Source organism: Mycteria americana, chromosome 5, assembly GCF_035582795.1.
Source record: "Mycteria americana isolate JAX WOST 10 ecotype Jacksonville Zoo and Gardens chromosome 5, USCA_MyAme_1.0, whole genome shotgun sequence".
In the NCBI taxonomy this organism is placed as follows: Eukaryota; Metazoa; Chordata; class Aves; order Ciconiiformes; family Ciconiidae; genus Mycteria; species Mycteria americana.
The window spans coordinates 42,077,206-42,103,747 of NC_134369.1; positions in this window are offsets into that span (position 1 = coordinate 42,077,206).

Sequence of the window (26,542 nt, forward strand, 5' to 3'; positions counted from 1 at the left end):
GAGCCATGCTATTTCCAAAGAAGGTATTTTAGCAGAATTCCAGCAGATGCCCTTTTTGAGCAGAATACGTATCCGTACATAGACATATGTACATATGCAGATATACACATAGCTTTCCCTTTGGAAAAGTCTCACCTAAGCACTTTCATTAGGAAAACACTGCTGTTTAAATGGGACAGATGATACTAAGTCTACGTTGAACATGCACTTATCTGGGAAGATGCATATAAGAACTGTATAACCAAATACACTCAATAGATTTGGAAAGAACGAGAGCTTCTATCTAACACTAAACAAATAGAAGTACCAGTCCCATAAATTTTATCTATGGGAATACAAGAGCAAAGGTTTCATGTGAACTTTGCGACTGCTAAAATGCCTATCCCAACGAGCAAGGTAGGAAATGTATGACTGACCTGGTTCATTAATTCTTACTGGATATTAAATGTTTGGGTCAGGTTTTAGTGATCTTGGGTCAGGTTTAGTGGCTTACAGTGAAAAATAGGTTTAGACATGCCACTACTGCTCCCCGTGTGTTGGAGGAAAAGAGTGTCAAAATGATAAAGTGCCCACTACAAAGGCTTTTGGAATTTCAGCAATATACAGTACTGCTCAATTAGAGCATGGCACCAGTAAAACTTGGGTTGTCACCCACTGACATTTTGTTCAACATAAAACTGAAAGTAAGAGTGTCTGCTCTCTTAGATGATGATGCATCAATGATTTATAGGTGTATAAAAAGACAAATATAGTGTAAGAGTATACAAATACATATGTTCTCAAGAACTACATCACCTTCAGAAGAAGCTGGGTATTCTTAAATTTAACATTCTATGGAGACTAATTTCACTAAGCTCTTTCTATAGTCAGTGGGTATCCTTCTCAAGGGGGTAATTCAGAACACGTAAGTTGAATGTTTTTGTGCAGCACTTTAACAGAATTCTTTTCTAGATTAACATGTTTCTTTCTTTTTACTAGGCTATCAAGGGAGACCATTATCTGTAAGCTGGAATATTTTGTATTTCTGTGGTAGGAAACTGCAGTTGTAATGTAAGAGTACATATAGATACATACTTGAAAGGAATAAACACTGATTGGGTGGTGACACAGTGAACTATATAGAGTGCTCAGAGAACAGATTATTAGCACCCTTAATGCCCTTGCACAGAAAGAATTTGAGTACTTTTTCTTTGCAAAGGTTTCTCAAAAAATTTAAGTAGTGAAAAAGAGCATGTAGACCAAGAACATTCACTCCTGTTCTTTAGAGACCTTAATCTTCACAAATGCTTGAAGAAATAAAATAAGTTTAACAGAAATAATTAAGTCTCAGTAGTTTTTATCAACACCATGACTGAATACTGACAAAAAAAGCTGGAAGAAGGATTTACTATATCCTTCTCTGGATCCCTCATGAAAACAGGCCAAACAGCAAGGCATCTAGTCTTACTCGCATTGTGTTAGCCATCTTCATAATGCTACAGTAAAACCCCAAGCATAGCAATTTTAGTATTTCCAGATTCCCAGTCTGTTCCGCTTATAAAAAATCCTACATGTTATTAAGAGTTTAATGCTTGTAAGACACAGACTCATTTGACTGATTCAGTTCAAGAAAGCTTTCTCAGCTATACCCTGAAAATTCCAGGAATTTAAATCAAAATATTTTTTTCTGATGTCTGACTTGGTACAACTTCCTCCTGTCATGATCAGTGGAATAGAATGATACAAATCTGCAGACCAATCCTCCATAGGTCAATGACCTACCTGTCACTCTCACAGGATGTGTTTGTTTATAGAATGTATTAAAAATGTCTTCTTTTGCATAATTCTGTAACTATGCAAGTTGGTTGCTTTATCACGAGTCACTATGTTAGAAAAGTACTGTATAATAAAATTGTTATATAGTAAACTGCTGAGACAAAAAATTAAACAGAGCTACTCAAGAAATTTTGCTGATGTCTCTACTGAATTCTACTAATCTCATTTGTTAAATTTAGTACTGTCATGGATACCTTGAATTTTGCACCTTCTTATTGTATGGCTTTCAAGCACTATCTCAGTTATTTTCACTGATTTAACCAGGAATGCACTTGTTACAAGCTATTCTACCTTTTCAACCTATTGATGTACTTCAGATTGAAAAAAAAATATTTTTTTAGGAGGCAGCCCCTTGATACTTTATTTATTAGTTCATAAATTCAGCTGAAATAATAGAAGAACTTTCACTTGCCTGTGCACAGAAAAAAACCCCTCATTTTCATGACATCGAATGATATAATTTTGCTGTTTATTCAGGTAGCTTGACTATTGACAACAAAGATTAGTTATAATGGAAATTATGAAAAAAAAAAAGCCCTAACTACTGTTACATTAATAACAGAACATCTTGATTATGAAGCATCCTATTTATTGAAATAGAAGCTAATGGTTCTTCAGGTTTGGATAAGAATAACATAAAGTTAACTATGAGAAGAAAACATGAGGTTGACTTTAACTGTAAAGAAGTTACTTCCAAATACCAGGTTTATAATACTGAAACTTGGAAAAAGACTACACAGAATTAGTGAAAAGTATTCTTGGGGTAAGCTCACTTCTTTACTTGATGAAAACGAGCCCATCTGGTGTACTTGACTGTGCCCAAGAGAAGCTGGGAGCTTATCACCTCTCACTTTCATAATGGATTAGGTGTTAAATGAGTATCAAAGAACTTGGAGATTTCTCGATTTATATGCAATACTGAAAACCAAATCTTTCATGGGTAATGTTTCTGCTACAAGTGTTCTAATTTCATGAGTAACAGATTGAGTGGGGGGCTATCAGTAACAGACTAACTTGTTTGAATATTGGAAATTGTGATTAATGACATTTCAGAACAGAGTGTAGAACAAATTTAGACACCATGCTACAGAATGCTGCATGTTATAAGGACATTTTTCTTTTTTCTGGGAACAGCAATTTGCACTTATTTCAAGAGTTAGCTATTGGTGGAAAAACTTATTTTATAAGTAGAACATACTGCTATCCTTGTGGGTCTGAGAGATTTGTTTCCTTCTAAGGGTGGGTAGTTTGTTTTCAGTAGGTGGAAAAGGAACAACCATGGAGTAGAAGGTGGCACATAATCTGAAGGAACAACTTAACTGTAGGAAGAACTGTGGCAGAGAAATATCCTCTCATGCTCACAGTAACAGACTTTCAGTTCATCTCCATTATCTGGGAACAAGATTGAAGAAGGGTTTATGTGGACAGCAAATTAAGACTATTTCACACTTGCATCACCCATCTACTGATGGATAGTGTCACACAGAGCAGATTCCTAGTACCTTTCATAAGTATGAAATCCAGTTTACGGTTTAGTAAATGGAATATTTCTTTATTCATACTAATGTCCATTTTTTAATCTCATTACATATTTGTTTACACAAAATAATTCCTTATTAATTGAAAAGTTTAAACTATTTCAGTGGGTTTTCCCTGGACTATTGACTTCATTCAACTTGAGCAAAACTAGTATAATCAAATTAATTGACAAATTTTTTAATAGAAAATCTTTGCTGTGAAGTATGGACTATCTGGAATCACTACTAAACAGCAGAGCCAGGAGAATCCAAGCATTAGATTTGTGATATTTCCTCATTTTGAACCTATCTTGGGATTACACCTATTTTGATATTTATGACCTATTATGAAGTTTCCATATAGTTATGCTAATCATTCTCAAGTGTAATTGTAAAGGATCATTGTATGGATATTTTGAAGGTATCTAAAAAAGGAGGACAATAATACTCAACTGAAAATTTGAGGGCTGCATTGTCTGTCGTTCTTTATACAGAATTACACCTTAATACACAGTGTCCTTTTCTTACAATTAGACCATTAAAAAGTGGATAATGAATAACAATATTTTGTTTTATGTGAAATTCAGAAAAAGATACAGCCTAAGTAATATCAGAGTTTAATCTCATATCATAATTTTCATAGGATTATCCTCATAGCCTGATTTTAAAAAATGCTGGAAACCTTAGGTAGTTAGGAGAGCACAGCACACTTCAGAATATATTTGTGCTAAAAGAAAGAAAAAGGTCACAATAAAGTAAAGACTTTGTTTTTAGTTCTTGGTGTTCCTTTCTATTCCACTTCAGTATCCATGATACTATACTTAAAATCTTAAGTACAATTTAATATAATGAAAGTTATTATCTGGGGTGACAAACCATATTTTCACTGTCTTAACAGTATTTCCCCTTTTCTTTCCTTTTTTTTTCTGTTTTTCTCTTTCAGTTATATTGTAGAGGACAAAATATTCACTTCCCTTCATTTATGTGCATAGAGCTTTATTCATACAGTAAGTGAGCAGTTTCAATATTTGAAAGAGAACACACAGAACTCTTGCATTGTGGAATACTAGGTATTGGGCACCAAATTTTTATTCTTCTTTATTTAGGGTCCAGAATCTTTTGATTCATGGGAAAGCGCTACTGCTTAAAATTTATTCTTTTTGTTTCTGAAAAAAGTTGCCCCATTTTTTTTGATTTACCCCATCTATCTTATTTAAATAAAATACTGTAATTATTTACCTTTATCTTTTATGATAGTGGAACTACTTCCTAATGCTTCCTTAAAGAATTTTAATACTTTTAGAAAAAGCAAAAGGCTAGTACAAGGCTCACAGACATTAAAGCATGTTCTGAGAATCTGAAGAATAAGTGTAAGATATTCCACCATAGGTCACATACAAAGCTGTAGTTATCTGTAGTTAGCTGATTTTATAATTATTTTTAAATATAATTTATGCACAGTAGATTTTATTTAATAAGGTTGGCCTTAAAGTTAGAGAGGGCATTACATTTTCATACAAAATATTATCCTGTAATAAAAAAGTGGAAAAGCCTTTTTCTTAACATAGTTTAACCATGAATGGTTCTATCAATAATTAGCAATTACTATTTTTTCTTACTAACAGACTACTATGTTGACAGTTACAATAAGTACTTATCTCAAAAAGAAATTCAAAGTTTGCAAGATTAAATAGTATCTCACAATAAGGATATTAACTCAAATCTAAATAATTTGTTTCTTACTTTGACCTACAGAGATTATTCTTTTTCAGTTTAGCCATAATACTACAAATATTTGGTTTGTCCAGATTAAATCTAGGATAATCTCTATTTTGCATCCTAAGTAAACCCAGTCTGTGAAATCTTTCTTAAATAGCATTTTGTCCTGCAGCAATCTTTTTGCTATCCATAATTTTTTCCATCAGTGACTTTCTACTTACCTCCAGATCACTGATAAAACCTGAAAGAGTACTGAGGGACTGGTGAGCACTTCCAAACCTTCCTGGAAACCTTCCTTTCCCCTTTCATTGATGACTTCTAACTGAAAATGACCTCTCCGAGATCCATCAGACAGATTTACTATGCCCTACCTGCAGTTTAACTTCATCGATATTATTTTTATGCTATGTGCCAAGAACCCCTCAAAACTGGTTACAATTATGTAAAGCCTTTGTATAATCATACCTTTTAACTAATCAAACAATTAAAACAATTGCTTGCAAGCTTGTTATGCAGCATCTTCAAATTACTATTCGTTACCTTCTAAATCACTTCTCTGCTTGTTCTTATTTTGCCTAAGACTGATGTGAGGATTATGTGACATCTCACCCATTCTCAGTTTTGAAGCAAAATTATGCCTCTTCTAGGCTGCCAAAATTTCCTAAGCATTCTAAAACTCATAAAAAATCAAGAAATATTTGGTATAGTCGGAAGTATTTCAGTAAGAAATGTCCTTCTGGAAGAAGGATAATGGATAAAAGCTGGAAAAGGTGTTTAGCTTCCCTCACACACAAGTTTGGGGGTCAATAGCACAGAGATTAGCCCAGGTGACTTCACCAGTGAGTTGGGAACAAGAGAAGGAATTACCATCCTCTTTGACACACACTGACACTTAAAAGCAGAGGACAGGTAAGGGTAGAATGCAGTAGGATTTGCAAAGTATATGGTTGCTGTTAACTGCATCCAGAGATTGTGGGATACCTTAGAGAGAGACCAAAAGGATAGATGTGAACAACAAATGCAAAAGTATATAAAGATATAAAGATGCTGGAGGGGAAAGTCCAAACTGCATGGCGGGGGCAGGAGGGTGGCAGAGGTGCTGCCCAGGAGGTCTGCAACCCTGGGTTTGGGAGACTGTACTCCTGGACAGTTATTGGGATGGTGTGAGTTGACCTTGGCTGGCTGCCACACACCAACCAAGCTGCTCTTTCACTCCCTCTCCTCAACAGGACAGGGGGAGAAAATAAGATAGAAAAGCTCATGCATCAAGATGAAGACAGGGAGATCACTTACCAGTTAGCATCACAGGCAAAACAGACTTGTCTTGGGGAAAATTACGTTAATTTATTGCCAGTTAAAAACAGAGTAGGATGCTGAGAAAGAAAAAAAGAAAATAAAGCCACCTTTCCTGCACTCCACCCCTCTTCCCAGGTTCAACTTCACTCCTTCATTCCCAAGTCTTCTACCTCCTTCCACCCCAAGCAGCATGGGGTGGGTGGAGAATGGGGGGTTATGGTCAGTTCATAACAGTTTGTCTTGCCATGCCTTCCTCCTTACAGTTTTCCCTTGCTCCAGTTCCTTCACACACAAGCTGCTCCATCATGAGTCCTCTCCACAAGCTACAGTCCTTCTGCAGTTCCTGCCAGAAAACATGACCCTGCATGGGCTCCTCTGCACAGGCTGCAGTTCCTGCCAGAAGACAGCTCCAGTGTGGGCTCACCATGGGCTGCAGCTTCCTTCAGGGTGTACCCACCTGCTCCAATGTGGGGTCTTCCATGGGCTGCAGTGTGGATATATGCTCTCCATGGGCTACAGGGAGACAATCTGCGTCACTATGGTCTTCTCCACAGGCTGCAGGGGAATCTCTGCTCCAGTGCCTGAAGCACCTCCTCCCCCTCCTTCTTCACTCACCTTAGTGTCTACAGGTCTATTTCTCTCACCTTTTTCTCACTCCTCTCTCTCACAACTTTTGCACAGCATTTTTTACCCTTTCTTAAATATGTTACTACAGAGACACCACCAGCGTCACTGATGGGCTCAGCTTTGGCCAGCGATGGGTCTGTTTTGGAGCCAGCTGGAACTGGCTGTGTCCAGCATGGAGGCAGACCCTGGTATCTTCTCACAGAGGCCACCCTTGCAGCCCCCCTGCTACCAAAACCTTGCCACATAAACCAAATACAGCTGGAGATATTTGGAACTCTTCTAATGAAGAATGAGTCTGAGGGGGTCTAAGGATGAGAATAGGAAATTCCCCTTTGTCTGACCTCTGGTGATTAAGAAGTCAAAAGGGGCCTTGAGTGCCCTGCAACATATGGTCTCTGTGTGAGATTATACACATAGCTCCAAAATTTGGATTATTTATATTGACAAAAAACATGGGAATGTCTGGGGCAAAGGCTGCTACGTGTCTGGGACATGGGCAAGGATACTATACATCTAGGCCCTCATAAGTTGCTCTGCATTTTTGAAAACCACTTTGATATGGGGGAATATAACTCTCCCCTTGTGGGACTGGCTCCATGCAGCTGGAAGATTGTAGTATTTCTCCAGCTTGTAAATTATTCTACTACATTGATAGCTCTATTTTACAGATATGAAGTGGGTGCTGTCCTGTATCCTCCTATCACTGATATCCCCTGCTGAACCCTCCAAATGCTGAGCCTCATTAAAGTTCACCCACAATAATAAGTCTCTGTATTGGAAATAACAATTTGGTAACTGGGCCATCTGGTGGAATGGAGGCACTGACCTCCATGGTCAGTGCCTGAACAAGCAAGGAGCAAGGGTTGAGGTGAGATGTCTGACCAGGGTGCAAAGAAATAACATCACTTTGTATCAACAAGGGCCAAGTGCTGCGCATATGGACTCTGTATTGAGTTTCTTGTGTCACACCCTTGCGTTGGAGTGATAACCGAGCTAATGTGTCCATTTCTTGTGATGCCCATTCCCCACTCATAGCCTTCATGAGTACATGTGAGACCTCCCATAAAAAAGAGCAGTGAAGAGGATACTAAGGTGAGAATATTCAAAATTAATGTTGCACATAGCGCAGTGAGTCACTCACTATCAAATTGACATACATGCGAAAGCTTGCGTGGGGATAAGGGGTAGAATGTAATGGTGGATTCAGAACACCTTGTTGTAATTTTATTGTTGGAAATTATGTCACTCACCATGGTTATCATAGCCTTGTATATTAGAGTATTATGTGTTGCTAGACAACAATGTGAATTATAAACTGGCCTGCATACAACCTTCAGAGTAATCTGCTGACATCATGGGGTAGAATGTAGTAGGCCACTGCAGAAGACCTTGTAGCAAGGAGGCAGTGATTTCAGGCATAATCTAGGCAGAGTTTAACCTTTCTTGCCTTTCTTGCAGAGACTTGTATGTTAGCACGAGTGACTGATAAATAACCTGACGACATAGATTAGTATGTGCTGCCTTTAACAATACCACCTCTATGTACTGCTTGTAAGAGCTTGCTGCTATTGAGAAGTGTAAGACTGTAATGCTCTCAGCAAACCTTGGTGTACCATACAGAAATTTCAGTATTGTACAGGTAAAAGATTGATAGCTTTGTTCACTTAGAAGTAGTATTCACTTTGCAGAATGCTACAAAGTTGTGAAGAGCAGTGAGGCCACTGAACCTCACCACGGAGAGGAGCTCTGCACAGCGTACTGCGATCAATGAAGAGAGGCTCGTTGTATGGTGCAACAACTGAGGTTCCCAGCAGCAAAAGGGATGTAAGATTGCTGTCATTGTAAGATTGCTGTAATTTCTTTTACACAATAAACCAGATAAACCAGCCTTGAGTGTCTGCACCTGTCTTATTGAGATCCCAAAAGAACTAGCACCTCCTTGGTGCAAAACACTATTGTGCCAAGCACTCCTTCATCCTACTTTCTTAGAAGTGTTGTGTGCAAATTATCTGAGTTTGTTGGTACAAGACGTTTAGCCCAAAGACAACATAATATAAATTCATCCTAGTCACCAATTGCCTGTAGTTCATTTTTCTGTGTTATAAGTACATTATTCCAATATACAGAACCAAAACAACTTTGACTGAATTTGCCTATTTTGTGCCACTATTAAAAATGTTATTCCCATTTTGGAACAGGCCCATTTCAGTTTTACGATTTATTTTGTTCTCAATGTTCTTAAAAAAATACAACAAAAAAATATACCTGCGTATTGTCTTTATTTCCAAGCCACTCTGTACCATCGGGTGAATTGACTCAGAACTGAAGCATAGGATTAAAGTTAGGACTGAAGAATATTCAACATTTCATATCAGTAACGATAGACCTACTCTTTATGCTTTGTGGAACTGAGACCTATACCAATGTTAATGTTATGAGGAACATTTTATATATATGTATATCAAAATACAAAATTCATTTCCTATCTAAGTTTGGAATGTTATTCTGCATTATAGCCATCATATTTTCAATAATATGCCTTAAAAAATTTACTAGATGCTCAGGCGGCATTTTGTTGAGTGCCAGGAATTGTTAAAATTCATTGTGTATATCCATGGCAATTCCTACTTCTGTTTAACAGGGTGTTAATTTTTTCACGTCAGCTTCTCTAATCCGTCAGTGCTTGGGTATTCTCTAATGTTCTCTGCACAACAAATCAACCTATACTGCAGCAGTAACCATCCTAACCTGTGTTAAAGCACATAAACAGAAATCCAGTCATAGTTACATGATGACTTACACCAGCCTTGATCTCCTTACTGCATTGCCCTCCTGATCTCCTCCAGGATAGATGCCATATTTGGCTGTGTCTAGAAATTAATGGTGAAATTTGGAAAAATCTCTTTCCCGTTCTCTCTTTTTGTAAGTTTTAATCACACAAAAAAGTGAAAGACAGAGAAACGTTCATAGATGAACACAAGTCACCTGTAATGACTTCTTTTTCTGAACAAAAAGGCCAGTATATTACAGATACAACTTTTAAAGCTGCTGGAATAGCAGTAGGCAAAAGTAAAATAATCCAATCCTCACTGCATTCTGCACCTAAAACCAAAAAAAAAAATCTGATTGATTTTATGTTGGAAAATATAATTCAATGAGGGTTATATTTCAGTTTCATCAAAGGATTCTCAAGCTGTCCAAACAACTCAAATTAAAATCATCAGTATTCAAAATACAACTCAAAAAATTAAAGGCAGTAAACATAATTTGAAAAACTGCAATAAACTGAAGTAAACTTGGAGCAAACTACAGAGAAGCCCTAGACTATGTCAAATGTAGTCTTCTTTCTTTGAATTTCTGATGTGGTAACTCTTAAAATGTTTCGGCCCTCCTACCTATATTGGATAATACATATGTACTGAACAAGTCAATTCAAGCCTCCGTTCTCTTATGACACATTCCAGTTTTCCATCCTCAACATGTGGAAAAAATCAGCTTTTCTGGAAAGAGCAGTGCTTCACAGAGTGCTGAAATGGCTCTAGGTGACCAAAATAAAATGGTAGTGTGACCTAACATTTTATCAAAGAAAACTACTTAATCCTCTTTCCTTTGTATTATTTTTTTATGTTACAGTACATGAACTGTTTCTGTTTCCTCACAAAATGCCAATCATAATTGGGCAATTAACAAATCCACTGGAATTAACAATTTTATAGTTGCAAGAGAGAAAAAGAGTAAGCAGTTTTAAAACTGTCTTGAAATTACTCAGTTTGTATTTTTCTCTTCTCGTTTTGTTCCAACGTATGTGGTGGCAATGGTCAAACTAGATAGTAAAATTTTGCCTAGAGTTCAAGATTTCATTCCTTCCAGCTGCATGCTAAGACTGAGTATCATCCCCACTGTTAACACTGCAGCATAGAATGGGAGTTACTGCATAGTTAGAGTGCCTCTAGTTTGGTTAAAATATTGCCTATATGGCTGTCACTTTTCTGTATGGCAAGAATATTATTTATAATGAATTTCTCAATTGAATTCCATTTGAACTATATATATCTGGGCCAACAACTCAAATGCCAGGGGAAGAGTGAAGCTGAAATAGATCTAAAAAGATTTAGTGTTAATCAATGCATTTAGGGGAATCTATTCAACTGTTTAGAGATTAGATATTTTCCTCTCTAACAGACAGAATTTTTACCTTCAAATTCACAAATTCCTCCAGAGATACCAGGATCATTGATTTGGGAAGGGCTGGTAGCCCCCAGTCTCTTTCCATGACAGTCCTGCAGATGGTAAAGCAATTAAAAAAACAAGCAGTGGCTCCTCACAAAATTGCACAGAATCTTTTGAGTTTTTTACTTATCTTATCAGTCATAACTGAAAATTACCAGCTAAGTATAACGTAAGTTGTGAAAAAGTAATAAGTAGTGAATGTTTCAAAATTAAAACATGTGCAACAGGACATTCCCACAGTGTAAATCATTTTCAAAGCAATACAAAGATTTCGGCCCATAGCGTTTGAATTCTTCCATTGATACCCCCCTCTCCCTGCCCTTCCCTGGGAATGCAAGAAGTTAAAAAGATGAAAGTTACTTCTGTGATTTCCATACTCAACAATTTTACGGGAATGGGAAATTTATGTTTATCTGGTCTTTAGTGATAAGTATGTAACAAAAATTACAGCAAAAATAGACAGTATAATTGTCCAGAGAGGAAGTAAATGCTCTGCATACTCTCAAGTGGCTTCACTTGGGCTTGGACAAGATGTATCCATACTACTGAAGGACAGTGAGGGTATTTGAAAAATATTCCACTGCATTGCTGACTCCATAATCTTCGTGCTATGCCAGGTTTGCCAGTTTGATAAAACATTCCTCATACTGAAGTAAATGCTTCAGTTAAGACCTACACAGCCTTATGTAGGTCTCTTATTTCCACTCTTCATGATCACAAAATGAGCTTGAAGAAAGTGCTATGAATTAAAAATGCTAAGACTGTGGGAGTCTCTTTCCTACAGTGTGGCACACTATGAAAATTTAAAATGGTTATCTAAACCATTCCTATTTTTACGTATTCTTAACATTTTTTATTATTTTCTTCTGGGTTTTTTTTTCCTTCCTAGCTTCATTGGAAGATACAATCAGAAAATATTTTTTTGTCTGTTCTATATACTACTATCTTAACATATGCTCTGGAACCACTGCTTGCAGTTGCAGAGTTATGATCCAAGTTTTGTATGCAAAACAAACACCAAAACACCTTATTTTGTAACTAAGCTATATTCAGTTTTTTTCTGAAAATTTCAAAGTAAGCTTTCATGGATGAATTTAAAAAATTGATCACAAGTTACTTGGGCTTAAAATATATTGCTCCTTTGTCTTCAATTACTGTCAGAATGAAATAGTTATGAGGATTTTCTACATCCCTCGGTTAAAGCTTGTAGGATGCTTTGGTACAGCCTGCACTTCGTGTCATACAGGATGAAAAAATTTTTCCTCTCATAGTCTCATTCCTGAAGTTGGTTCTTCCACAGGGGCTGATGAATACTATTCTACTGCAAAAAATGCCATATAGCACTGCCTTCTTTCAAAGCTTGCCAACTTTTAGGTGATTATTCTGAGATGGTTATCTGCCCCCCATTGTTTTCAATTTGTTCTTAAGAAAGATGTCTGCTGACTTTTCTCTCTGAAAACAATCAGAATTTTGAAAGAGCACAGCCCCTTAACTGATTCTCATTAAGAATAATAGGAAATGGTAACCATTTTGAAAGGGAGTGATGGATGAGCTTATTTGAGAATTTTTACCTCTGGTGAAAACAGTCATAAAAATGGCTATTTAACTTAAGCTTTTTCAAAAGTTTATTTGAAAAAAGCCCCCTTTGTTGTTTTTTTTTACTAAGGTTGAATTGAATAGCCTCTCCCTGATAGGTTTGTTTAATTTGTTTTTATATACCCCCAAGAAGAGAGGTTTCACAGCCTTGCTCATTAACTAGTTGGTATATTTAACTACCCTTATAGTAAGAAAGCCTTTCTTAATATCTAATGTCTAAATCTTCCCTTCTATAAAGTAAGATCATTATTTCTTGCCCTATCCAGTGGCATAGAGAGTACTCTTGTCTTTATAAAAAATTTTTGTTTGATACTGAAGAACTCTTATATCTCTGAAGTCTTCTCTAACCTGAAAAATCAGTTCTTTCAACCTTTCTGTCAGTCATATTTTATAAATACCTTGCCGTCGTAATTATCTTCCTCAGGACTGACCCCAGTTAGTCTGTACCTGAAAGCGTTATTCCCAAAACCAATCAACATACTCCATGAGACCTTATCAATGTCAAATAAAGCAGAGGAGTGATTTGTATGCATCAAATTCATTGCACACAGTGAGTGAGTCTCTCTAAATATGTTACACAAGGAGTTTATCTTTCCAGAATTATTTCCCGTTTCCAGCTACTTATTTCCTATCTTGTACCTGTGCATCTGCTTTCACATTTTTAAGAGCAGTACTTTGTTCTCGTCTAACTCAATTCCATTTTCTTGAGTTTATATTATTTCTCCAGTGTACCGAGATTACTTTGAATTCCAGTCCTCTTTTCAGTAGTGTATCAGCTGTCCCAACTTGGGTGTCTGCAGTTCATGTGAACTTATGTTTTATTTCATCATTCAAGCTAGTGATGAAAGTGCTGATCAGAATAGGATTGAGGACAGACTTCCTAGTCAGACAATGAACCAGTGCTAAGTAATCTCTAAGCATGATTTTTAAACTGTTTTTGTACCCATGTGGTGATTTCATCACAACATTTGCTTGCAGAAATGGTAAGTGAAACTTTTCATTCCAACATCAAAATATACCACATCTATTGCCTTCTGCCTTATCTACTAGGCCAGTCACCCTGCCAGAAAAGGAAATTTGGCTGGCTTGACATGATTTGTTCTTGACAAATCCATGTTGGCTATTTCCCATCATCTTGTTATCCTCTAGGTTTTTATAAATTGATTGTTTAGTAATTTGTTCTATCTTTTTGAGTTCCAAAGTTAGTCTGTCTGGTCTGTAAACTCCTACTCATTTTATTATTTTAAATTAGTATAATCAAACATTGAAAGATTGCCAGGTTGCTAGTATATATTGCCAAAAGTTATTTTTAACTACCTGACTTTGATATTTTAAATTGATGGAGAATAGTGTATTTTACGGACATAGTTTTTACAGGAAATTGCTTTCTACATCAAATCTTTCCTAGATATGTATCAGACAGAGACTGAAAGAGAAAAAAGGGGATTGGCCCAAAGCTTACTGGAAGCAGTGGAAAGCCTCCCAGCTGAGGTTTCAGACTTTGGATAAGGCTCTTAGTATGTGTCTGGCACTTGCATCAGTCTGGCACCTGCATCAGTTTGACAGACAGATCAATTTGTGAGCCTGGCTATGCAAACTGAAAAGTCTTTAAAAACACTTTGCTGCTATACAAAATGGGAAGGAATGACATACTGACCATAATTTCACTGATAAATGTAGCACTGCATACTTTGTGGGAGTCACCACTGTGCTAGTGTTTTCTGTGTCAGTAATCAGAGATTTAATAAGAAGAATAGAACTGCAGTGTACTACAGTGGAGCAAGGAAAATTGAAGAATTTAAGGAATTCACAGCTCTAATAAAACCTGTAGCCAATTAAAATGTCTGGAGACAGTTTATGCTATTCAAGGATTTTGTTTTGTTTAAAAAAACAAAACAAAAAAACCCCCACTAAATATAAACCAAGGAAAACCCAACCACGTTCAGTTTGTGTTTTATTTATGCAATTGTAAGGTCGCCATCTGGTGGTTGTTTTAACATCAAAAATGTGAGATTGTTTTTGAACAGCGGTCGATTTATGGTTGTGGGGTTTGAATTTAATCCAAAAAAAGAATAAGGGTTCAAATACTATCACGCTGAGCTTTTTTCCAAAACTTTTGCAAAACGTTTGCCAAGTAGAACATGAGATGACCAAAAAGATCAGCATCTGAGTAATGACCATCCTAACAAAATGTAGGGACTGGAGGTTACTATAATGACTTTAGCCAGGATGCTCTATGGATGTGAGTGGTGAGATGTGTTTGGGTGCCTATATAAAAACTCATATTCAGGAAAATAAATTTAATCGATAAGAATACTAGCAAAGAATATATTTTAGATTCCAAAATCAAAGACAGGATTTGTTGCACAACTTGAGCAATCAAAAAGTTAAGCCAGCTAGCTGTCTGGGATACCTCTGTTGTCAGTGAAGAAATAGAGATCCCTTTAAATAGCGATTCATCTTCACCTAATAAAGGCATGTAAGATAAATATGATGAAACACCCTCTGGAAGGGCTCATCTCTGTCTCTAGTTGACTAGCTTAGTGACTGTGCCCAACCTTTAGACAAATAAAGTTTAAGAAAGATAAAATCCAGTCTAAGGTCAAGTGTTGGACATTCCCTGCTGCCCAGGAAATCTTCCTTTCTGTCTCTTATGCATCAAACAAACCAGCTGACTGTGAGTTGTTGAGACCAGAATTGGGAGTTGTTGAGGCCAGAAGGATGGTAACAGGGTAGGGACTGAACTTGGCCTCTTTCCATCCATATTTCATGTGCAGATATGTATGCACTATATCAAGGCATTGTGAGATGTAACTATGACTTCACTAATGAGCTTTTTATTTAACCAAGGACATCACTTCCAGTTTTTGTTTGTTTTTCCGCTAGGAGAGAAGAATAAGTGAGTCAGCTTAATGGAAAACAAGCAGCCTCTCAATTAGCGTCTGTGTGTCTTGGCTGCAAAATAGATATCATTTAACAAATTATCAAGATGCAGGACACCTTTGTTTCAATCTATTGTATGCCGTAACTGTTTGCTACACACATAGGTATATAGTTATATAATCTGTTGTTAGACGACATTTTTAATTGGCAGAACAATACTTCAAAAATGTGCTACAATAATGTCTCAGCCACTCCAATAGCAACCTAGAGCCTTGAAATATCATCTTCCATTAAAAATTTTGATGTAATCTGCACTTGACATACTGGCTAACTACTGGAATAGCTCCTTGAAAGGTGCCATGAGAATGCTGCAAATTTGGCAAGGTCTTCCTTGTTCTAGTGCAAAAAATCAAGGCAATGTTTAACAGTAAAGACTACTGTGTTGTAACTATGACTTTATATGATAGTAAAGGAAGATCGTATTTTTCTGATTAAGAGATAAGGAACCAAAACTCACAAAATATAACATTTTACTTATTTTGCTAACGGTACCAATCCTTCATTGTTACCCCAAAGTCTTGGTATAAATGTGCACCATTGTATACCAACACACCACCACAACCAACACACATTTGTTAACCCTGAATATATGCTAGACTTCTTTGGTCATAAAATTAGGTTTTACACCGTACTGTGAGAAATGAATGTTTTGTGAAATATGCTTCATTACCAGTTGCAGCTCTGATGCAGTCCTTGATGATGTGTAGCGTCTCCGGTCTGTGGGATCATCCTCAGTGGGCACTGAGTTCAAGAAATGCATGTTCTGTAATCAGGGTTTGGAGACTTGATCAACGAGCTTGTCACAGAGAGACAAACAGCCTAATTTAATTTGTCATTAATGTTGCTTGTAGACTTATCTAAGCATAACCATGCTAAACACAGAATTTGGTTTATGGTCAGGAACTTGAAACAATGCAGAAGAGATTTAGCTGAGTATTCTATTTACATAAGATCAGAATGACTTTTGACAAGGAGCATCAGAGTTATTCCAGATTTAAACCAGTAAAACTTTGCACTTCAAAGAGCATACACATGAAGTGTTAGACAGCTCTAGAATTAGATACCTCCTTGATGCTGCTGAATCATACATGAAAACTTGTGTTCTGAAAAGCATGTATTGGCAAAAGTATTGAAATAAATTAAGAAAAAAAAGCACTTCACTTGCAAAGAAAGCAGGAAAGAATATTCACTTTTAGTGGGGACATGTCATATCCACCTTGTTTATTTTAACATAACTTCACTGTTGCCTCAAACCTTGGATTTCTTGCATTGAGCAAATGGTGGTCATTAACAAGTGCATAACACAAAGGAAGTAAATGATCTTTCCCAAATAAAAAGAAGACATTTGTGGCCCTTTGAAAGTAAATGGTGCAGGTCATTTATGATTTTGATTCACTAGCTCAATCCAGGATCATCAACAAATACAAGATGGGGAAAAATCTACCATGATTTTGTGGCATGTTGATCATGTTTCTTTTTTCCTGAAATGTTCTTAGTCAGAGAATTTACATTTTTATTATAGTAATTAAACTTAGGTAGAATTCAGGAAAAAAAAAACCCTAGTCAATTCAAAATTAAATTTTTGGGTTCTCCAAATAAACTATGGGAATAGGTCAAACTTGGAGGCTAAACAATCTCTATGTGCTATATTTAGATGTAGTTAATTGCAGTTTAGAAAATGAAGACACTTCAGATGGAATAAAGCTCAAAAATGGATTTAGTGTTTAGGCTAAAACTATCCAATTTGCAAATTTTGTGACTAACTCAATGATGGGTTTGGTTTATAATATGTTTGCAATAAGTGTTTATTGTCTAAAAGCTTTGGCATCAAGATCCTGGAGTGGGAAGAGAAAAGAAAGCCTCTATGTTTCTTCAGAGAAATAAATATATAGCTATTTTACTTACTAGAAATGTATAAATAGGACAATCACTACTTTAGCTGATTCAATTTGGTTAGACTTTACAGCTGGGCAGTATTTTTCTTCTTATTTTTTGATGAATTTGAATTCACTTATTAAAATTCTGTGCTTTAGACAGACTGAAGCTATTCACATTTCAAAGCTGTCAAAATATTTCTTTCATAGTTTTTTAAAACTTTTCCTTTCAGAAAGACATTTTGTTGCATATTTCCTCTCAGAAAAGAAGTTAAGCAAACAGATAAAGTAAGCAGAGAACTAAATAAAACATTTCATCTCAGGTTGATCAGCATGCTTCTGAATTTTTTGTTTGGGTTTTTTTTGTATCACCAAAATAAATAATAAAATATTAAACACTAAAAGAATTATTCAAATATTAAAAATGTTTTTCAAGTTGACCTGAGCAGAACTTTTTCCATATTTTCCATTAAACCAAAAGTTCTTTTGTTTAAGCTTTTGGAATTTCTGTCAATGTGCATGCCATATGATAATTATGCCTGTGTCACCACAAAGAATAAAATTATACAAGAGGATTTGTATATATAGTATTTAATCACCCTGCAGAAACAGAATGTAGGATTTGAAGAATCCTCTCACAACAGAAGACCAAGGCGCAAAAAGAAGATGACACTGTCGTTTGAAATACTCCCAGGGAGATTTCTTCAAAATCTGTATATGTAATATCAGATAGGAATTCTTTTTCAGCTCATTTCCTTTTAAGAATATCTCAAGCCTTCCATAAAAAGATGAAGGGAATGGTTATTCTGTGAATCAACCTAAGGAAATAAGTTAAGGACACTATACCATTTAATAACAGACGAAAAATATTTTTTCAGGACTGTTTCTTTGCTTTTCCTATGGCAGCCAGCTTCAATGCTTTTAAAGATTTCTTATGTATTACTCACTCTCTCAGTATTACTAGGAAGCAAAAATGATGAGTGTTCTTCCTCTGTAAATAGGATATTGTCAGAGAAAGATTATATCTTACACAATATCTCACTGAAAATTTGGGGCAGGAGAACTAGTGTTTAATTTTGCTTCCAAAATCTTTGTTATAAAACTCATTTTAGAAGAATGACTTAAATATTTTGAAATTATATATTTGAAAATATTTTTCCTTTTATTTTTACTTTTCAATTCAGTTTATAACTGTGTGATTTTTTTAGACTAATGGTTGAATTTGTAGTGTGAATGTAAATGAAAACATAAAAATAGTAAAAGAAAATATACAGTCCATTTTTTTGTGAAACATTGGGGAAAAGGAGATTTTCAGTAATATCTGTAAGTGCTAAAACAGTCCTGCCTTCCAGGAAACCTAATTCTCCATTCTGTTGTTCATAAACTCTGTTACCAGAAAATCGTATCAGAGTTCTGAAGTTACTCTGAAATGCTGTTTATAATGTAAGTCATGGTTTGTCCAGTCCAAACTGAAGCAATATTAATTTTTCCTCATGCAAATACTGCATTTTATGCTGACAGAAAAAAAAAAAAATCACAACACTTGTAGGCTCCAAGTAACATAGTATGTTTTATATACATGATTTTGGTACATTAAAACATCTACATATAAATAGTCACAGATAAATATGAATAGTACATATGAATTGTCACATTTTTTGACATCACATTTTTTAAGCATGAGTGCCTATTTTTAATCTGTGATATGTTAGTATGGACACACATTTATATATTACTATAATATATTAATATAATATATTATATATATTACATATGGTATTCTTACATGTTTTAGCAATAAATTTATGCAGTCCATTTAAAAATTTATAATTTTCACAGTCTTTTCTCATAGTATTAGCTTATTGTTTACTTTGGATTGCATCACTCTTTTTGTACCTCTCATGGTTTTGCAAAACAGAACAAATTTGAATTATACACAAACATATCATACTTCCATTTACTGTAAATCTTTATCAGCCCAAACCAGCATTGTTTACATAGAAATAAAGTGCAATATAGTAAAAGATTACAGAAATGAATTGTATACAAATAAACCACAAATAAACTAAGTGCTATCTAAAAGTATAATGAACTGTTGATTAATAATGCATTAGAAGTTAACACTGAAATCAAATTAGTCATCTCAGGAAGTTTGTATGCAATTTTTTTTTTCCTTGTCACTGATGGTGCAGTAATAGTTTTTAAAGCAAGTGTGTTTCTATGATGAGTTCATTTAGTATTCAGTATAATAGCACTGATAATAATGAGCTCATTTGGCTTCCATTATATAAGCATTAGATAATGGATACCTATATTAAAGTCTTACTGTTATGGCGGTGTTTTTTTTCTTCATTTGGTACACAGTGCTAAACCTTTAAAGTAAAGCTTTTATGCAAATTGTTGATGTTTTTATCTTTGAATCATGACTAATTTTATGGACTCTGGAATCCCATTATTGTCAAAGTTGCTTTTGATATGAGACTCTCAGTAATTTGACTTGCCAAGAGTTTTATTATCATTAGTTCTCTCCCAGCTTTTTGCTTTCATCTTTTCTCCCTTTGTCAGCTTTTTACATACTGCTACTTGTAGTATCATCCAACAAAAATATACAGGCACACTTCTGGAAATGCTCTGCTAATGTTAACACTGTTAAAGTGTCATAGCCCAGTACACTGGCTTGCTCTCCAGTGAATGACCTGTTTGGCTTGCTGGGTATTAGAATCCCCCCTGACAGTTGCTGATGCTGTACTTCTGTGTTTTTAGTGGGGAAGATATTTATATTAAAGATTAAGAGATTTAAGTAGTAGGAAAGCACAGGCTGGAGTTTTGTTTTATTTAAGGCTTATCATACTCCAAAATCCTTCAGAGCTGTGGAACAGTTTATTCATAGCCATTTAACTATGAAGCCATTTTAAGACTTCAAAATGCAGAATGTTATCAGATCACTTTTGTTTTCTATTGTGTGCAAGTGTCACAGAAAAAATAGTAGTTATAGTTCTAATTGGCTCATCTTCCTGTATGCATTCTGATTTTATTTTTTGTATCTACTCTGCTTGTGTAGTGACCACAAGACCATACTTTTGTTCTTTCTTATGTGCAACACTAGTATCTTCTAGGAAGGATCTCAGGTCTGACTTCCCTGGCTGTGTGTTGTGGTTTAACCCCAGCCGGCAACTGAGCACCACACGGCCGCTCGCTCACTCCCCTCCAGTGGGATGGGGGAGAGAATCAGAAGAGTAAAAGTGAGAAAACTCGTGGGTTGAGATAAAGACAGTTTAATAGGCAAAGCAAAAGCCGTGCACGCAAGCAAAGCAAAACAAGGAATTCATTCACTCCTTCCCATGGGCAGGCAGGTGTTCAGCCATCTCCAGGAAAGCAGGGCTCCATCACGCGTAACGGTGACTTGGGAAGACAAACGCCATCACTTCGAACGTCCCCGCCTTCCTTCTTCTTCCCCCAGCTTTATATGTCGGGCATGACATCTTAGGTATGGAGTATCCCTGTGGTCAGTTGGGGTCAGCTGTCCCAGCTGTGTCCCCTCCCAGCTTCTTGTGCCCCTGGCAGAGCATGGGAAGCTGAAAAGTCCTTGATTTAGTATAAGCACTGCTTAGCAACAACTAAAACAACTCTCTATAGTCAACGCTATTTTCAGCACAAATCCAAAACATAGCCACATACTAGCTACTATAAAGAAAATTAACTCTACCCTAGCCAAAACTAGCACACTGTGTCAGCTCCATGACACCACAGCAAAACACGATTGGTAGCCTCAAGCCAAGTGTGTCCATTCTGTCCACATTGCACCTAGCCACACATGGTCTTGAGCCGGTGCCAAGAGACTGAGTAGGTTTAGTCTGTCTTTGCTGCACTCGGGACCATACTCAAACCATTTTGTATACGTCCAATCAGGACACTGTACAAGTACAAGTTTTATGCCAGGTTTGGGCCTGAGGTTAGAGATCACATCTAAGACTGTCTCTCTAAAATTGGAACAGAGGTATTGCCTATAGACAGAGGGCTGAGGAGATAAAACAGTGAAAAATGTGAGATGATGGACCTACATCAGAATCAAAGATTCCTGGTAAATCCAATAATCAGTGCCTATTGATTTATAACTTATGAGACTCAGGAAGAAATTGTTCTTAACAAAAAGATATCTGAGGAATAAAAATTACAATCTGCTATATTAGGTCAGCTAAGGCGCTACATTGTCCAGCCAGGGGGTTACTGTTGGTTTTGTTTGGATTTTTTTTAAAGGGCAAAAATAATTCTATCAATAAGACAGAGAACTGAGAATAAAAGGATCCACATTTCTGGTGGACCCACAGAGAGGTCTTGTAGTTATGAGGATACAATTTACTTCTCTACCTTCTGCAGAATTATTGAATTTAAGAAATAAAGTTGAAACTGAAGTTAGTAACTAAAGATATTAACTCTAAAATTGAGCTTTAAATTTTATAATTTTTTAAAATGAGCCCTGTATCATTGAAAGGGAAGGGGGATGGACATTTGAAGTACCTAGTCTAATCATCTGTCCTGAAGCCAGTAAATCTATATTCTCTGACAGATACTTATCTAACCTGTTGTGAAGAAATCATGACTTGGGATCCTTTTGTGCTTGTTTCTGTACTTGCTGGTTTTATATATACGTGTCTGTGTGTTTAAATAATAACGACCCATGGATTTAAAACAGGAAGACACTGCCAACCTGGAATTTGCTCTGAAAAGTCAAATTAATTTGATATATATTTTTTACAGAGGGCTATGAAATAATAGTATTCTCTGGTAGGACATACAATCAAAAGAAAAGCAGTACTGGATCCGGCTAGAGGTCCAGCAAGCCCTTTATTCCATTCTGAACTGAAGCTAAATTAAAAGCCTAGGGAGAGAAGTACGGGCAAGCATAAATGATACTTCTGTTGAGTACCCTCTCAGTCTCCAATTGTTTTTGGCTCAGAAATTTCCTGAGCTGGCAGTAGTTTCGATGTATTTATGACCCTCAACCGTCTCCTCTTCAGTGAATATGTCCACTCTCCCCTTAAGCTGATGCAGACTTTTCTCATACATGTTACCTGAATGACAAGGGGATCCAAAGCTTTAATATGCATTGTGTTAAAATCATCTGCCTTTAAAAGAATTACTACCTGATGAAAACAAAGTACAAGGTGCTCAAAATGTATAACTAAAGCAATCAGTTGAGGTATTGACAGAGGTGGTTCTGCAGTAAAATGAAAAGTATGCAGTTGTGCAAATTTTTGACAGCTTGTGTTCATTTAACACTTTCAGTTTTAAAAGTGCACATTCTTTCAATATCTGTTTACATCAGCCACAGATAAGCCTTCTTCATACTACGCTTAGTTAAACTCTAGACAAAAGATGACAAAAATAAAATATTTTTTCTTTAAAAAAACCCACTTTTTCATACTTGTTACATATGTCTTTAATGTTTCTTTAAAATCTTTGTATATGCAACGGACTCTCCCTTTTGAATATCCAGAAATCTAGGTAATAAGAGAAGAACTGCCATCTTCTGAAAGGTTCTAAACATCTTCAAGGTTACAAAGATACTAATCTCCTAACGCACCCAGTCTGTGTAGCACTAGATCATGAAAGCTACCTATAGCCAATTTAAAATTGCTTGTGATAAATGTGTATCTAAGTGCAATATATGTGCTCTGAGAGTATCATCTAAGGTTTAGCAAGTGAATAAAAGAGGATAAATTAGTTTACCTAGCCTTTTATTATCATAGAAACATTGTATGGAGATGGAGCTCAATTAGTTGGTTGGTCCATTGGTTGGTTTCTCTTGTACGAGTAAAGGCTGTAGAGCTTACTGTCCCCATGGCACAGGCAGTCTCTTTTGAGTAGACTTGAGTCAGCAGCAGCACTGATCCTGATCTTGGCTTCTTGGGGTCTACCAGTAGTATTATTTATCTTCTAATAAAGCTTCTCCCTTGCTAGGTTAAAGACAGGTAGGCAAGTAACAGGTTGGTCAATCTTAGGCAATCTTTAAAGAAGCTGTAGAAAAAGCAAACTGGGAGAAAAAATTCTTGGTACCAATGATAGGAAACGATGAGAGCTAGATGGGAATGTTTTCCTGATGATTAACAGGAAGCTGTTGAACTACTGTCCTAAGACAAAGGTGGCCTCAGGGTTTTCTATGCTTCTTTCTCCTGCAATACGCAACCCTTTTCTTAAAGGGGACTTTGACTAATAAATCTAAAAATCAGCAGAAGAGGTTAAAAGTAACAGAAGACACCTCAAAAGATTGAGGTGAAGGACACTGGTGGACATCTTATGAATGGGTAAATAGAAATATCTCTCTCTAGATTACTTTCAGGACTTTTGTTCTGTTTCATTCTGTTCTTAGTCTCACCTTTCTTGGATGTGTATTTTGAAATGTAATAGATTGATCAGATTGCTTCCTCCTTATCTGAACATGAAAACAATTTTCAACTCTTGAGAAACATCATATGATAACTGTCTTAATCACCCAACAGCATGTATGGAAACTGAATTGTTGGAAGTGCATAATTGTATTCAACATAATTGTATTCTAAGATAGTTCTTTAATTAATTTTTAATGGAGAACTTCACGAATTCGATCTGAAAGGACCATGCTGTAACCCCTCCATCTCCTCAAGTAGTCTACACCGTGTTTTGATTTAATCTTCCTGGCTTGAGAGAAAAGTCAGGATTCAACTGTGGAAAGAAGAGAACAGCTCATCAGTGTTGGAGTGGTCCCTAATAACAGGCTCTAGAAGTCTTATGAGTAAGGGAAACTCAGACAATAGAGGGTGCCTAGATCACATCTGATGAGAGAATTATTTCATCTGAGTTCTGCACAGGGAGCATTTCTAAGGATTTATACCAATTTCAGGGCAAGACAGTAACTAACTCTTGAAAAAGAAAGATGGAAAATCTTCCCTCCCTCTCTTGCAATTTCTGAAAACACAGATTAAACTAGAAATCTCTAAAATTCCTGAACTTTTTTTTTGTCTGGAATGACAGCACAGATAAACAAGAAAGAGGACTAAAGTACCTGTCCCCCACTGACACTCGCCTGCTCAGCTCCAGCAGAGCACTATAGGAAGAGTCTGTGTCATTGTAATGGACAGTGTGCTGAGTGAGCATCTCTCAGTAAGCATCTATGTCAGTAACTTTGAGAGGGACTGTGACTCCTCAGACACAATTTGTTTAACTCGTCTCCATGGGTCTTTGAAGACTTGAACCTTCACCTGTGCACATTTCAAAGCCTAATTGCAACTGACTACCCAGCCAGTCTGAGAGAGAACAGAATGGTTTTCACACCCTTTTTAAATGGAAGTCAAGGGAAATGGAAACTTTTAAATCTTTTAGGCTCCTCATAAAACCCTTGTTGAGTTCAGTGGTCTTTGAATAAGGGAAACAGTTAATGTATATTGACAGGAATATGTGTTTCCCAGAAATACCTTAGAGACTGCTTAATCCGTAAGAATGTTAGAATTGTCTCCCCAACATTACTAAATAACATTGGAATATTTCCCTGATTTAGTGTTAATACTAAATCCCAAAACATCTACAGATTTTTTTTTCTTGAACTGCAGAACACTTTGAAGTTATATAGAAGCACAGACTCAGCTCCAGAGATCATCAAATCAACTTCTTCCTTGTCTGTTGGTTTGACCATTTGTAGGGGCTTCTAAGGTGTTTGCACCCCACTGTATGTTTTAAAATATTCTGACATTGTAGTTTTTAAACGTTGCCTTAGAATTACATTAAAATTTCTGGTGCAACTGAGATCAAATAAAATTAAATTACTTAAGTGTCTTTTTTATTAAAAAAGTAACTTACCCTCCAATACCAAGGAAAAAAGAATCTTAGATCATATAACAGCATTTGTGATTAAAGTCCTAATTCTAAAGTGCATTCATAAATATAATTGATTTCAGAAATCCTTGGATGAAATCCTTTGTTTAACCCTTTAGTATGTACCCTACTGATTAACCAAGAATCAATAATTAAATACTTCTGTCCTAGTACATACACTATGGTTTACAACTACTAGGCAATGTGGTTTTTTTCTTGTCTGGGTTAAAACATAACAATGACTTCTTAAATTAAATTTCAAATGTTTTAAATTCCTTTGATCAGAATCTTATGAAATTTATTCTGTTCCGTCTCAGTGGAGTACTTCCTTTTCCTACAGTTTTTGGGGTTTTTGTCCCTTTAAAGCTTGTCCAATCTCCTTGTCTTCCCAAAACAAGTTCCTTTGCTTTACATGTGAAAAACAGGAAAGTAAAGCAGCTTCCCCAGTCGCTCTGGGGGGAGTCCCCAGTCTACAATGTTGCTTTTGATAGAGCTCTCCAGTGGAACCCCATATTTGATTTGCTATATTAGCTATATTCTGCACGAAATGCTGCTCCTCACAGAGGAAGAGATCTTTTTAACAAAGGCCTTGTTAGCAACTGAGAGAAGAATGAAACTTGTGAATGGGTTTAAAAAAAGATGCAGATGAGGGCGTTTAGAAGAAATGATTGAAATGAAGAGAAGAAAAGAATACAAAGAAGGAAAGCATAGAAAGAAGAAAAGAAGAGAGAAGGAGAAACAACAACTAGAGAGGAAATAGGAAGGAAAACTTACAGGAGTAAAGAAAACCAAGTAGAAATAATAGTGCAGAAGGAAGAAATCCAAATGGGGAAATGAAGATTAAAAAAGATTAAGTGGAAAGGAAAAAATTTAAAGTGGAATGAAGAATCTGAAAAGAAGAGAAAAGATATAAATAAGACAAGTATTTTGAAGATAATAAGAAATGAGACTATTTTTGAACAAAAAGTAAATATTGCAAAAATATTGCATGAGAACATCGACTGAGAATAAAATATTGAAAAATTAGAGAGAAAGTTGATGAAGATGTACTGAAATGAAGAAGAAGGAAAAAGAAAA